Source organism: Rattus norvegicus, chromosome 16 (assembly GCF_036323735.1).
Source record: "Rattus norvegicus strain BN/NHsdMcwi chromosome 16, GRCr8, whole genome shotgun sequence".
Lineage (NCBI taxonomy): Eukaryota > Metazoa > Chordata > Mammalia > Rodentia > Muridae > Rattus > Rattus norvegicus.
The window spans coordinates 7,125,762-7,139,563 of NC_086034.1; the positions used below are offsets into that span (position 1 = coordinate 7,125,762).

Sequence of the window (13,802 nt, forward strand, 5' to 3'; positions counted from 1 at the left end):
GCTCACGGCCTCTGTCTTAACCTAGGCTTCGTCCTGGAAGCTTCTAGCCTCTGTGTGGTCTTCTCTAAGCCTAGAATGTTTTCAGCCTCTGAGGCTTATGGGTGAATAAGCTCACCCTTCCTAGTTCTTTCAGTGCTCTGCCCATTCAACTCAGCTCTCCTGGCTCCAACTCCTCTCCAAGCTGACTGATTTAATCTGGCTTCTTTCTCTCTCAGGCTCTGAATTTTAACTCTGCTTGGCCTCAAATTAACTCTGAAAATCTGTTCTGTCTCCTTTCCATTCTCCGGCTCCTCTGTCTTCACCTGTGTCTGGCTTGTTCCCTCTGCAGCCTGCCCTGTACACCTGCCCCAGGAAAACTGCCTCCTCCCTCGTCTCTCTCTCTCTCTGTGCTGCTCTCTCTAAAGTGGCTTCCCTTTCTTCTCTTGTCTCATGAAAGTTGAGCATATCCTACTCCGTCAAGTCTCTCGTTGATTCATCATTTTGCCACTCAATTACATGTTACTTTCAAGCATGGTGCTCTTTCTGAAAACTAACTTTACCTTCGTTGTTTGGGATTAAGGTTGTGTGCTAAGGGCATGTCTGTCTTCCAGCCAGAGGGATTAAAGGTGCTAAGGGCTGAGCCATGCCACAACTAGAAACGATTTTTTCCTTCCAGTAAATAACATAACTTCAGGTTCACAGTGTGATCAAATATCCTGCAACGAACCACCTCTTTCCTTAAGAATATAGGTAGGACGAAGTTACAGATAGCCATAAGAGAATCTCCTCATCAGAACTACATTTCTGTCTCCATCAGGGTCAGGGCTTAACTACCGGTGGTTATGATTGTCAGGGCCCTACATACATGTGAGACGTGTCTAGAGAGCTGCAGGGACCGGGTCCATATCTCTTCTCTTGGGATCAGCTTACTCAGGTTTTGCCCTCCCCACTACCCTGCCAATGACCTTGTCTGAAGTGAGTTCATCTGCTTCACTCCTGCCTCGTTTGCCTTATCCTTCTGACCTTGATCCAACCATGCTGATCATGGACTTGTGAACCTTGGGCTTGCCTCTGGTGCCTGGTGGCCGTAGTCCCTTATACTTTTTTTCCTTACATTACTTTGAAGGTGCTGTGTAAGTGACAGCAAATTCAAGCGATACCCTAAAATAAAGGTCTTTGTCTATTCCAGTCCCATAACCCTGAACTGTCGGCAGCCAAGCATTGTTTTCCTCATAGATGACTTACTATGTTTCTGTAAACGTGTGTGTGTGTGTGTGTGTGCGTGTGTGTGTGTGTGTGTGTGTGTGTGTGTACTCAGACAAAATGGGTCTCAACATAGCCATAGTGTTCTGTAATCCTTTCCCAGTTTCTCTCCTGTCACGCACCTTGGTCCGCACCATACCTATGCTCTGAAGTAACTCTGATAGAGGTGACATTCCACAGTATGGTGGCTTTGTTTATCTAGTTCTTTTCCTCCTTGTCAATGTTACACCTTATTTTTCTGGCTCTTGTAAACAGTAGGGAATGAACCCTCCATGGATGGATTTGCAAGCATGTGTGCTCTTCCAGAAGCGACAGTGCTGACTTGGTACACGCCTGGCCTCCTGCCTCATTAACCCTCACAGCTGATGTCTTGGAGACATATATCATCTGCCTGCCTTCCCTGTGTACTCTACGATTTGCCCATTCTGGGGTTTCTCCTTGAAAACCCATTCTCAGGGCCTCTCTAGAGGGCTTTTTTTCTAGAGAGCTCTGCTGCTCTTCTCCACTGTTAATTCTGCCTAATTGGATAGTCTACACCCCTCGGTGTTTAGTAAATGAATGAATGGGTGGGTATCAGATGCAGATAGCAGTAGTAATAAACAACAGCCAACTTCTTGTTTTTGGAAGGAGCAGATCTGCAATCAGCAGCCAGTAATTGTAAATAATTGCTTAGATAAGCGTTATAGAGAACAACGCGGTGGTTTGAATAGGAACGGTCCCCTAGCAGGTTTATTTGAATGCTTTGTCATCTGGGAGTGTCACTATCTGAAAAGCACTGGGATATGTGGCCTTGTTGGAGGACACATGACGTTAGGGATGGGCCTTGAGGTTTCAAAAAGCGCATTCCAAGTCCAGAGTCTCTCTTCCTGCTGCTTGGAGGTAGAACTCTCAGCTACGGTTTCAGTGCCACGTCTGTCTGCACACTGCCATGCTTCCCACGATGACTAAGCCTCTGAAACTCTAAGGCAGCCCCAGATCAATGTTTCCCTTTGTAAGAGTTGCTGTGGTCGTGGTGTCTCTTACATCAAAGCAACAGTGACTAACACAGACAATAAGGCAACGGACACTGCTAGCGACTTCTACTGTTCCCAGTCAGCTGGTCCTTGCACACAAACCTACACAAGAGAAGGACTGAGCTGACTAACATAGGGAGAAGAAGGCTGCTGGCATGAATTTGGAAGGCCTAAAGGGTCTGAAGCACTTGACTGAGGAGCTGGACAGGAATGCCACAGCCTGGGCTCCCCGAGAGGAGAACACCCTCACTCATAAGCGTATATAAGCATGGGGCAGAGAGTCTAAGGCTAAAACTGGGATAGAGCTTATCTAGGGGAAGGGGGATAGAACTGGAGACTCTCTCTCCCTCCTCTCCCCCTCCCCCCTCCCCCTCTTCCTCCTTCCCCTCTCTGTGGTCAGAAAACAACTTTGCAGGGTTTGGTTCTTTCCTTCCACAACATGGCTCTTAGGGATGAAACCAGGTTGTAAAGCTTGCAGGGCAGGTGTTCTTATCCACAAAATCATCTTGCCAGCTTCCAGTTTGTTTCCCTCGAAGGGGATTCACTAGGAACAGCTGTTGACAGACTAACCAAGCAGGTAAAGCAGAGCCAAGGAGGAACACAAGGAGCAGCTTGAGGAAGCAACCATCACTCCTAGGCTGGAGGAACCAGAGGAAGAAATCAAGAGCGGTAGAGCTGAGAAGCTCAGAGGAGAGCGCTGGGGTCTTCAGAGTGTGGGGCCCCTCCACTGGTGCTGATGTCTCCAGTGAGGGTCCACATGGAGCTGCTCCTCCAAGCACGAAACAAGCTGCAAAGAGCTGCAGTTGCTGAGGTGGGCGATGCTTGGAGGACCAGTTAAAGGAGAAGCAAGCAGGTCAAAGGGCTGGGGGTAGAGACCAATGGTAGAGGGGTTGGGGATTTAGCTCAGTGGTAGAGCGCTTGCCTAGGAAGCGCAAGGCCCTGGGTTCGGTCCCCAGCTCCGGAAAAAAAAAAGAAAAAAAAAAAGAAAAAAAAGAGACCAATGGTAGAGCACTTGCTTAGCACCCACCAGGTCCTGGGTTCGATCCCCAGCACGAAAAGGAAAAGAAAGAAGGAACAGAAGCAAAGAGAAGGGAGCAGGTCTCTGCCTAAGAGCCAGGCCAGGAACCTGCTGTCAAAGCAGGTGTTTGTATCAAAATTCCATCCACTAAGGTGTGAAACTGCAACATGGTGATGCCCAGCTTCCTTCACCAGTAAAGAAAGGCAGGATACAGGGATGAGAGAGCTGTTGGGGTCATTCTCAGACGGTCGATTCCAGTCGTCTGTCTTTCTTCCTGTTGCTGAGGGCTGGCTGATGCTAACCTTTTGAGACCAGCAGCAGCCATTCTGCGAGAGGAACACATTGGGGAGGTTCAGCTCTGTACTTGTTGAGTCTCCTGTTGCAATCAAATTATTCTTTATCACAACGTTACTTCATGGCTTATCTAATGATACCCGTAAGTATTATGATGTATGGCAGCCAGCACCCATGTGGCGGGAGGCTCACCGAAATGCTTATATTTAGTATTACTTCCACACAGCCAAAACCATTTAACGTTTCCTATTTGCTGTGTCTTCAGTATCCCTCCAGGCTTCACCCTTGATAGCTTTTTCTGATGCCGCCCACCTCTTGATGATCACCCCGTGAGCAAACTTTGATATGTAAACTAAATTATGACGATTCCAGAATTTGGGTGCTCTGCCTTCTTTCCTGTGTTTGCATTTTCTCCCTTCCCTGAGGGAAACTAAGCAACAAGAAGCTATGAGTTGGATTTCTTATGGCAGGTGCTGGCCGAAACAGTTCAGTAATGGTCTATGTGCACCGAGAATGGTCTATGTGCACTGAGAATGGTCTATGTGCACCGAGAATGGTCTATGTGCACCGAGAATGGTCTATGTGCACTGAGAATGGTCTATGTGCACTGAGAATGGTCTATGTGCACCGAGAATGGTCTATGTGCACTGAGAATGGTCTATGTGCACTGAGAATGGTCTAGGTGCACTGAGAATGGTCTATGTGCATTGTTAGAGCAGGCTACCCCTACCTAACTCCCCCTCACTGGCCACAGATGCCTTACGGTCATTTTTGCCGGGAATTTGGACTTTAAACTTCTAGTAACAAAGACTGAACATGTGAACGGGAGCAAGAGAATGTATTGGCATTGAAGGAGCTTCAGTGTGAGAAGCTGTTGCCAGAGCCCTGCTTGTTCTGATGAAGAGTAAGAAAGGACAGAAGAGGGGTAAGGAAAGAGCAGTGGAAGCAGTGCTCGCTTGCTTCTGCCTCTGTTATCCCAACAATTGATTGATCAAGCAAGCGTTTAACTGATTGGCTGGCGTAAACTCTTGCTATATAGCCTATATAGTCCAGGTTGGCCCCCGAACTCATAATCCACCCATCTGAACCTCCCGAATGCAGGGATGCTAGGCCTGTGTTAACATACTCAGCTCTCTCCAACAATTTACAGTGCCCTGGATGGAGGTGTCGAATGTTCAAATGTCACTACCTGCTATGGAATGTGTGTGGATTCAGCATGACCCATATGTTTGACCCTAACAGGGCCTCTGGGTACCGGTTTAAATGTATACAGGTTCTTGCTGTTTGGCTAAAGCGAAAAAGAATGAGATCTGTTCCTTCGGGAACAGCTGGTGTCTTAGTCAATGTCTCTAAGGCTCTGAGAAGATGCCGTGACCCCAGCAGCACTTATCAAGGAAAACATTTAATCGAGGCTTGCCTCAGCTCAGAGGTTTAGTTCATTTCATTGTGGCAGGAAACGCGGTGGCACATGAGACAGACACAGTGCTGGAGAGGTAGCTCAGAGTTCTACATCAGGCAATAGGAAAGAGAGAGACACCGGGTCTGGTTTGAGCATTTAAAACTCCAAAGCCCGCCCTCAGTGACAGACTTACAAGACTTAACAAGGACACCCCCCAATCCCTGTTAAGCCATGCCATTCCCTAATGTCCAAGCATTTAAACACGTGAGTTTAGGGGGCCATTCCCATTCAAACCTCTGCAGCTGGTGTCTTGCTTTTCTCCGAAAATTTCTTTGAGACAGGGGTTTCTCTGTGTAGACTTGGATGTCCTGGAACTTGCTCTGTAGACCAGGCTGGCCATGAACTCAGAGCTCCACCTGCCTCTGTCTCCTGAGTGCTGAGATTAAAGGTTACTGCCGCTACCACCACCACCCACAAAGAGCCTGCTTTAGTAATTTTGTTTTTTGTTAGTAAAGCAAATGAAGTCACAAGAGATATTCAGGTTTTTATTGTCTAGGGGAAGTCCTACTGCTGGAGGAAAGCCTTGATGTCTTTGGTAGGAACGCAAATGAGTACATCCCTCACAGAGATTCCTCAAGAGATTTAAAATAGAACTTCTGTATGATCCAGCTAACTCATGTCTGGGTTATCCAAAGGGATTGAAATCAGTATGTTGAAAAACTCCTCTACTCCCATATATATTGAGCATAAATCACAGAGTCAAGAAATGGGCACACCATCAATCCTTGCCAGTTGTCGAATGGATAAAGAAACTGTGGTACATCTACCACAATAATGGAATACTATTCAGCCATAAAAAGGAACGGACTGCTGTCACCTGCAACATCATGGAGGGAATTGGAAATCACTATGCTAAGTGATACAAGCCAGACATAGAACGGTTAATATTATGTATGTGATCTTACTGGTGATACATGGGCTCTGAAAGAATTGGTCACATAGAGGTTGAGAACAGAATGGGGGTTCCCACAGCCTGGGCATAGTATGGAAGGGAGGACTGGGACAGGATGGTCAACAAATACTAAGTTATGATTAAATAGGAGCAAGGGTGAGTATAGATGACAGAAACGAACCACACTCTTCAGAAGACAAGAAGAAAGGATTCCAAACTCCCACCATCCAGAATTGATAGCTGTGTTTTAAGAGATGGAGAGGGTTAACCCGAATTAAGAATTGCAGGGCTGGGGATTTAGCTCAGTGGTAGAGCGCTTACCTAGGAAGCCTGGGTTCGGTCCCCAGCTCCGGAAAAAAAAGAACCAAAAAAAAAAAAAAAGAATTGCTTGGTTGAGACATCGCACGGTACCTCACTAATATAGGCAACCTATATTACTTAAAATAAATTAAATCAAAACCAAAGGAAACAGATCAGGGCCCGCAAGGTTCCCAATAAACCAGAAGTAACAAATCCTGTGAATAGCTGGTCTGTTCTTCCATTCGTTCCCTGGTTCTGTCTAATCACAGTGTTGCCTGGGACTCTGCGAAAACTGTTGTCTTTGCCAGTTGTCCAAATAGTGGAAATTTCCTGAATTCTTTGCTGCAGCTTCTCAAAGTCAGTGGACATATGTCGTCTTTTGTAAAAGCTGTCTGTTACTAGGGGAGAACAGAAATAAAAGGGAAAGAGGCTTGTGCGCAGACTTGCTGGAATGGGTAGCAAAGCTTCCTAGAGACGGGAAAGATGGTGACCACAACGATCGGGTTTGCCATAAATCTGAACCCCAAAATACAACCTGTGGGTCCCTAGGTCTCAGAGATGTTAAGACAAGGAGCAAACAAGTCACCCTCAGAGTGTTAGCACCTGGCTCAGTGCTGTGCTACTCAGTCTCTGATCAGCTGCTGCCACCCCTCCCCCTTCCTTGTCTTTCCCTCTCCTCTGCAGCAGGAAGAACACTGTCTGTGTCCTCGGGCTGCTTCTTCCCTCACCCTCCCTCCCTGCCCCCGTACCCACACCTCTCTGTCCCTCTGTTGAGTTCTTTCCCCTTTCTCTTATGTTAAACGTTAAATGTGGGAACACCACCTCCAGGCGGGTTCACCCCGGCTGTACCACACATCACGGGAGGTGTTCACCTGCTTCCCATAAAGCCCGGGGACCTCCATTGTTGTGTGACTCACTGGATACACTGTTCCTTTGGGCTCATCTTTACACATCTGAGTCAAATCCACTACTGGGTCACATGAGGCAGATGGGGCACCGAATTTTTCATGAACTCTTGAAATGTTGCCTTGGGTGTCTTCAAGAGAAGCAAAGCCACCAAGAAGTGTGACAGTGATGAGAAGGCCCCAGCACCTTATTTATCACCCCAAACATCTACCAGACAACACACATTCATCTGGGACAAGAAACTACAACAAAATGCTTTGTTTCTGCCTAGAATACTCTTTGATAGCTCCAGATATTTTATAGGGAACAGAATCTATAACTGACATTGGATAAATGTGTGCCTGCGGTTACTGTTTTTTTGTTTTGATAAGGAGTAAGTAAAATTATCAACTACATCACATGGATTAAAAAACTAAGCTTCTTTGGTGGTAAAAAAAAAAGGGAGATGCTAATTCTATGTTTTTCTTCATCTCTTTGGGTTTACTGAGCATATATATGCTAGCTAGTGTCTTCGAAGCTCCAGAAACATTAGGGAGAAAGACAGGCCAGATACCACCTTTCTCAAGACTACTTTCCATGGGGGAGAAAGAGAACGAAGCAATGAATGCATAAGAAAGCACCAGCTACTATTTTCACCATCTCTATGCCTCAGAAATGCATTCTGAGGACTGTTCTAGATCAGCAGCTCTCAACCCGTGGGTCACAACCCCTGGTGGCGTCAAACTTTCGCAGGGGTTGCATATCAGATATCCTATATATCTGATATTTACATTATGATTCATAACGGTAGCAAAATTACAGTTATGAAGTAACAGTAAAAATAACTTTATGGATGGGGGAGATCACCACAACTTGGTATTAGGAAGATTGAGAACCAGTGCTCTCAATGGATTGCCATGAGGTCATATGCACTGACCCCAAGTGACAGAACACTCCACAGAAACAAAACCATGCGAACGGCTCCCAGTGCAGGAAGAGACGTGGCACTTGTGCTGTCTTTCAGCTCATTTTCCCATGTCTTTACTGGGTAATAGTCTCTGTGACAAGAAGAAAATGTCTCCTCTACTTACCTGACGTCTCCTCTACTTACCTGACATGTGCACGGTGCCCACACACAGCACCCACATGGTGCACAGTCTATGCTCACTATGTGTTAATGAATAACAAAGTTCCCGTGACCTTCCACTCCTTCTTCCCCAAGGGCAGAGCAGGTCCTCAGGTGTGAACCCTGTGCCAGCATGTGGGAGAACGGAGAGAGGAGGAAGCTGCTTTCCTCCCAGAGGCTGGCAGTGGCAGGCAGGCTCAGGGATCCAGGATTGCCTAAATGAGGTCACACCTCTGCCAACCAGTGTACAGCTTCATATAGAGACTTCTGATTTTTTGACCTGACAGGAATCTGAGGCAGACTTGGTTGAACTCACCTGCAATCTTCCAAAAGCGTGACCGGGTGCTTAGCCGCAAAGAAGGAAGCTTCTGATTAAGAGTTCAAATGTCCCTGAAGCCAAGCCACATGTGTAAGAGAAGCTCTTGGCTGCCTCCTTCGGGAAGAGGATGGGAAGAGCTAGCCCAGGTTCTGTCCTAGGGTAGCTGGATCTGTAACCAAATGAACATCATCATAATTCCATTAAAAAAAAATCTAGCCACACCTTTATGACTAGCACCCAAGAGGAAGAGGCAGGGGGATCTCTATGAGCTCGAGGCTAGCTTGGTCTACATAGCAAGTCCCCAGACAACCAGAGAGCTATATAGTGAGGCCTGCCTCAAAAGAGTGCCCCACCCCCGAAAAAACTAAACACACACACACACACACACACACACACACACACACACACACCCCTACCTGCTGGTTTTAGGCAGGCTTGGACTATTTGAGGGGTCATTTCCCACCACGCACCTTACATGTGTTTTGTAAAGCCCTGAGATATTTAAAGTCTGAAGGCCCTGTACTGATATCTCAAGTTCTACCCATACGATTCAATGTAACACGTTTTTCTCTTTCTCTAAAGGCTTGAAGTTGCTTTGTTTCATTTATCTAATGCAATGTAACAAGTGACCGCAAAACTTTGTGGCTTAAAATAACAATGGGTTGTCTCTCACAGGGTGGATCTTCTGCGTTAAGCTCGGACAGTAAGGATCTGAAGTCTTCTGGGAGCTGAGCAGGGACTAGGCGGGGTTGGAATGGCTGGAATGCGGATGTTTTAGGACCTTGACTAGGAGTTGAATCAGGGCTGTCTGCTGTGGACCTTGGTTCTTCTCTGTGTGGTATCTGCATGCGGCTTCCTGTATCGCCTCAGAGCACGGTGGCTGGCTTCCAAGAAGGACTGTGCCAACAGTAAGCATTCCAGGATGAAGGAAGTAGAAGCTGCCAGGTCCATTAAGGGTCAGCTTGGGAGCTGGCCAAGTGTCACTTCCTCTGCATTTTATTAGTGAAAGCACTGACGAGCTGGCCTGCAGTCCACACAGGAGACAACTGCAGAGCGGCCACTGAGGAATGTGTCCATCTGGGTCATTCAAATAGTAGTTGAGGATGTCTAAAAATAGCTGTTCTTTTGTTATCTCAGATAAATGAAACATGAAATAAATAACCACATGGTCCAGCAATCCCTCTTCTGGGTAAAGGGATGGGAAGAAAGGCCTTGAGGAGGCGTCTGCGCACTGGTGTTTACAGCCATTCACCGCAGCCAAACGGTGGGCACAGGCTTCATTTCTAAAGATGGATGCGTGGCTAAGCAAAATCTGATGCTGTCTGTTCCTTTGGCCTACTGTGAGAAAATATCAGTGGCTGGGTGGCATCTACGCAAGAGAAGTCTGTTTCTTAGGGTGATGGAGACTGGGCAATCTGAGACTGTATAGGTAAAGACTAAGTCTCTAGGTACATTTAGTTTCTGGTGAGGGCTCTCTTTGACCTTTCTCGTTGAAGAACTTTTACATGGTGGAAAGTGTGAGCAATCTCTGTGCGGTATACTTCAATTCTACACCTGTCCCTTGTGTCTCCTAATATTACCATGTTGGATGCTAGGATTGCAGCATATAAATTTGTGGAGGAGACAACTGGTCAGACCATTGTAGACCTGTGTACACAGGGGCATATTGTTTATCCTTAAAACGAAATGAAATTCGGGCACAAATGTTAACGTGGATGAGACTTACGTTGGGCAAACATGAGCTAAGGGGAAAGAAAATAACATTGTGAGAATCTTCTGATGGGCAGTGCTTAGAGCAGCCAAATCCATAGAGAGGAGAACAGTGATTAAAGGCCAGAGGCGAAGGGAACGGAAGTGACCGCTTGGGGAGTTCTTTCGTTTGAGGATATAAATAAAAATATTGTGACTGATTCTGACTAATCTGCTGGACTGTACACCTAAAATACTTAAACGGTGAGTGAATTTATTATGCATTTCTTACTACAATAAAAACATTGCTCTGAACTATGTGTGAACATGAAACTTTGATGTCACCTTTTTTTCCAGTATATTATACCATGTCACTAGGTAACTGACTCCCTGGGCTATTAAAAGGCCGTGGACCCGGAGTGAGGGTACCATTTGGAAGCCTGTGATCTTGCAAACTCTCTGGCTCACTACATGCCCTGAATCAGACCCCGTAGTTCGACCAAAACCCCTGACACTAATGTACTTGCTCATGCATGAAAAACACTGAATTACTTAGGCATAGTGTTATGTTTTGTTTGTGGACACTCAACTATAAAATACATACTAATTGTATTTTCCATTTTTCATCTTGGGATCATTAAACATTATTTAAACCCTTAAATATTTCCATTGGACTTTGAGGTGTTCCTGGTCCTTGACACCGTGTCAGGAGTACCTGGGGAATGCCATTAGTAAATTCTGGACATAGTCGCATCCTCTCTGCTCCTAATGCCTGGTTTTCCCTCTGTGGCTGCATTTTTTTCCCACCAGCTCCCAGATTGCCACTGGAGCTCTTCCCTTTAAGGCTGCTGCTAAGGAAGATGGTCCACGAGCACCCCTTAAAGCAGACCTAATTTCTCCCTAGGACACCTTGACCCAGTTCACAGGGGAGGGAGGCCAGGTCAGTCTTGTTCTTCCAATCACTGAGTGATGGAGTTAACTGTTAAGCCCCCATTTCAAACCACAACAACTTCTCGGAGTTTATTATGCATGCTGGAAGTCGCACGTGTTATATAGTCTACGGTTCAGTAGATTTCTTTTCTTTTCTCTCTTCTATCTATCTATCTATCTATCTATCTATCTATCTATCTATCTATCTATCTATCTATGTTTTTTTTTAGGACAGGGCTTCTCTCTCCTTGGCTGTCCTGGAACTCACTTTGTAGACCAGGCTAGCTTCAAACTCAGACTCCCCTGGCCTCTGCCTTCCAAGGACTGGAATTTAAGGCATGCACCACCACTGCCCTGGTGTTTTCATAGGATTCCAGATTCAAGCCCTAGATTCGGTAACTGTGTGTATAAAAACTGCTCACTCCCAGGGAACCTTCCCAGCACCACCGAGACCAGACTGCCTGGTTTCTACTTTTCTGCTTTTGTAAATAAAATGATGCAAAACTATTTTTTTAATGGCTGTGGTTTTTCAAGTCAACTTTGAATTTATGAGATTCCTTATATGTAGCTGTATGTATTCTTGGCGCTGCATAAGGTGCCATTGTGTGAATTTGTTACAATTACATATTTATTCTATTGTGTGAGCTATTGGGCAGTTTCCAGTTTAGGGCTCTTACAGACAGACAGTGCAGGTGGATATATCCTAGTGTTTCTGAGGGGGAAGAAACTCCTGCTCCATTTCTGTGTTGTTCTGGGCGTGGGATGGCTGGGTAGGAGGCCTAGGGTTAACCAAGCCATTTTCCTTACGGTCATTCCTGTTCGAATGTAAAAGTGAATGCTCCCACCTCCTTTCTCTCTTAGGAGTTAGTACAAATTTCAAACAAGACGTTGCCCACACTTGGAAGATTTACAAATTTCCACCAAAACATTAGTGCCAACACTTCAAACACAAACACACTCCAAATCCTGGGGCGTGGCAGAGTGGGAAAGCGAGGGATCAGAAGACAGTTAGGGGGTAAGGTGCCGAGGGCTTCCTTTGTTGTTGAGAGGGCTGGGGAGCCTTTTGCAAAAGCTGCTGCCAGTCAGGCTTGCCCATCTTTGCAGGGCTAATTACCAAGCGTTTGGGCAAGCAAGGGGGCGGGCATTTGCAGTGATACCAACTGAGCCATCATCCCAGGCATATGACTAATTAGAAATGCAAAGTGCTTAACGGCTCGATACCACCACCCCAACAGGAAAAACAAAAACAAACCAATAAATGACGACGACAACAGCCACAAAACAAAACAAAAACAACAAAACACCCCACCTCTTCAGAATTCTAATATCAGCGTGCTTGTGATTGCAGGTTTAGGAGCAGGGATGCTTGCAAAAATCTGCCACCGCTGACTGAATCACACAGCGCCCACCCTACGTCATGCAGCCTCCCTCCCAATCAGGCACTGTGGATGAGTTTCCTTTGTGTCGCTCAGGGTTTGGGGGAAGCGTGTCAACTGCATTTCCAGGACGCCCAGGGCCGTAGCATACTAAATACGATATTCCTCTGAGCTCACTAAACCGAAAGGAGCAGACGCAAGGGTAATCCAGGCCCCATGCAGTGGTGGGTGGGGCAGAGCTGTACAAGCAAGCTTTGATCCCCTCTAGCTACAAACCACCACTTACACAGAAGGCATGCAAATTAGGTCCCAATTAATAGCACTTATTAACATCTCCTGAAACCGCTCAACAAGAAGCTGGGAGGGTTTGGCCGGGGAGAAAAGCAGGTCTTATACACCACATTGAAAAGGCCTATCTGGTCAGGAGAAAAATCCCGGGGCTGGGCTTGTCTTGCTGGGAGGGAAGAACCAAGCTGCTGCTGATTAAGTGCCCTCCGGTCATCTGGGAAAGTGTCCACATGGTTCCTGCTGGAGGCCTGATTTGATGGGAGCCTAGGATTCAGACAAGAACAAACTTCCCCACTTCCCTTTTCTCTTGGGACCCTGAGTGGTCCAAGCTCTAATGAGTTCTGAAAGTACAATCTTGAGTCTTCCCATCAGCTCCAGAGAGGAGAAGCCAGCACAGCCCCAGGCCCTGAAAAAGGGGCCTAAGCTGAGTGGGGGTTGGGAGGAGACCATTGTTTAAAGGATTGCTGAAGAATCACACTAACAGGCTTCCAGCGGTCTCTCTAGGATGGGGCTTCAGCTCTTCCTAGTGAAGTTGCCCAATAAAGATTTGAATGTCTAAAATACACTATAATATTAAGACAAACTATCAAAATATTTGAAACGCAGTATAGTAACAAATGTGCTTTGGTAGCAAGAAATAGCAAACTCCAATGGCTGTAATAATGTCAAACAATGACACCAGAGCTGCTATTCTGAGTCATTTATGGTAACTGCAACATTAGTTACACTCACAGGTGCTACCAGTGCTCTGGTGGGGGCTTGCCTAGTTTCATGTTTGAAGGAAATGCAAAATCAGCCTTGGTTAGTGGTTAGGGAGAATAAAGATGTAATTTCTTTCTTTTCAGTTTTACAAACTCCTTGTCTTTGCAGCACCCGGCTTCTACATTAAGAGTCTTGGCAGTGGTGGCACACACCTTTAAATACATCACTCAGGAGGCAGAGGCATATCTCTGTGAGTTCAAGGCCAGCCT

The 13,802-nt window shown here is 46.2% G+C and overlaps 1 long non-coding RNA gene across 1 annotated transcript; it reads right to left on the reverse strand.

Moving 5' to 3' along the window:
- Nucleotides 1–6,337: 6,337 nt before the first annotated feature.
- Nucleotides 6,338–13,464, reverse strand: LOC134482452 (uncharacterized). The gene is made up of 3 exons (XR_010058562.1): nt 9,222–13,464; nt 7,136–8,717; nt 6,338–6,616 (listed from the first exon to the last, which is right to left on the reverse strand). It is a non-coding gene; the product is annotated as an uncharacterized LOC134482452 (long non-coding RNA).
- Between the last annotated feature and the right edge of the window lie 338 nt (nt 13,465–13,802).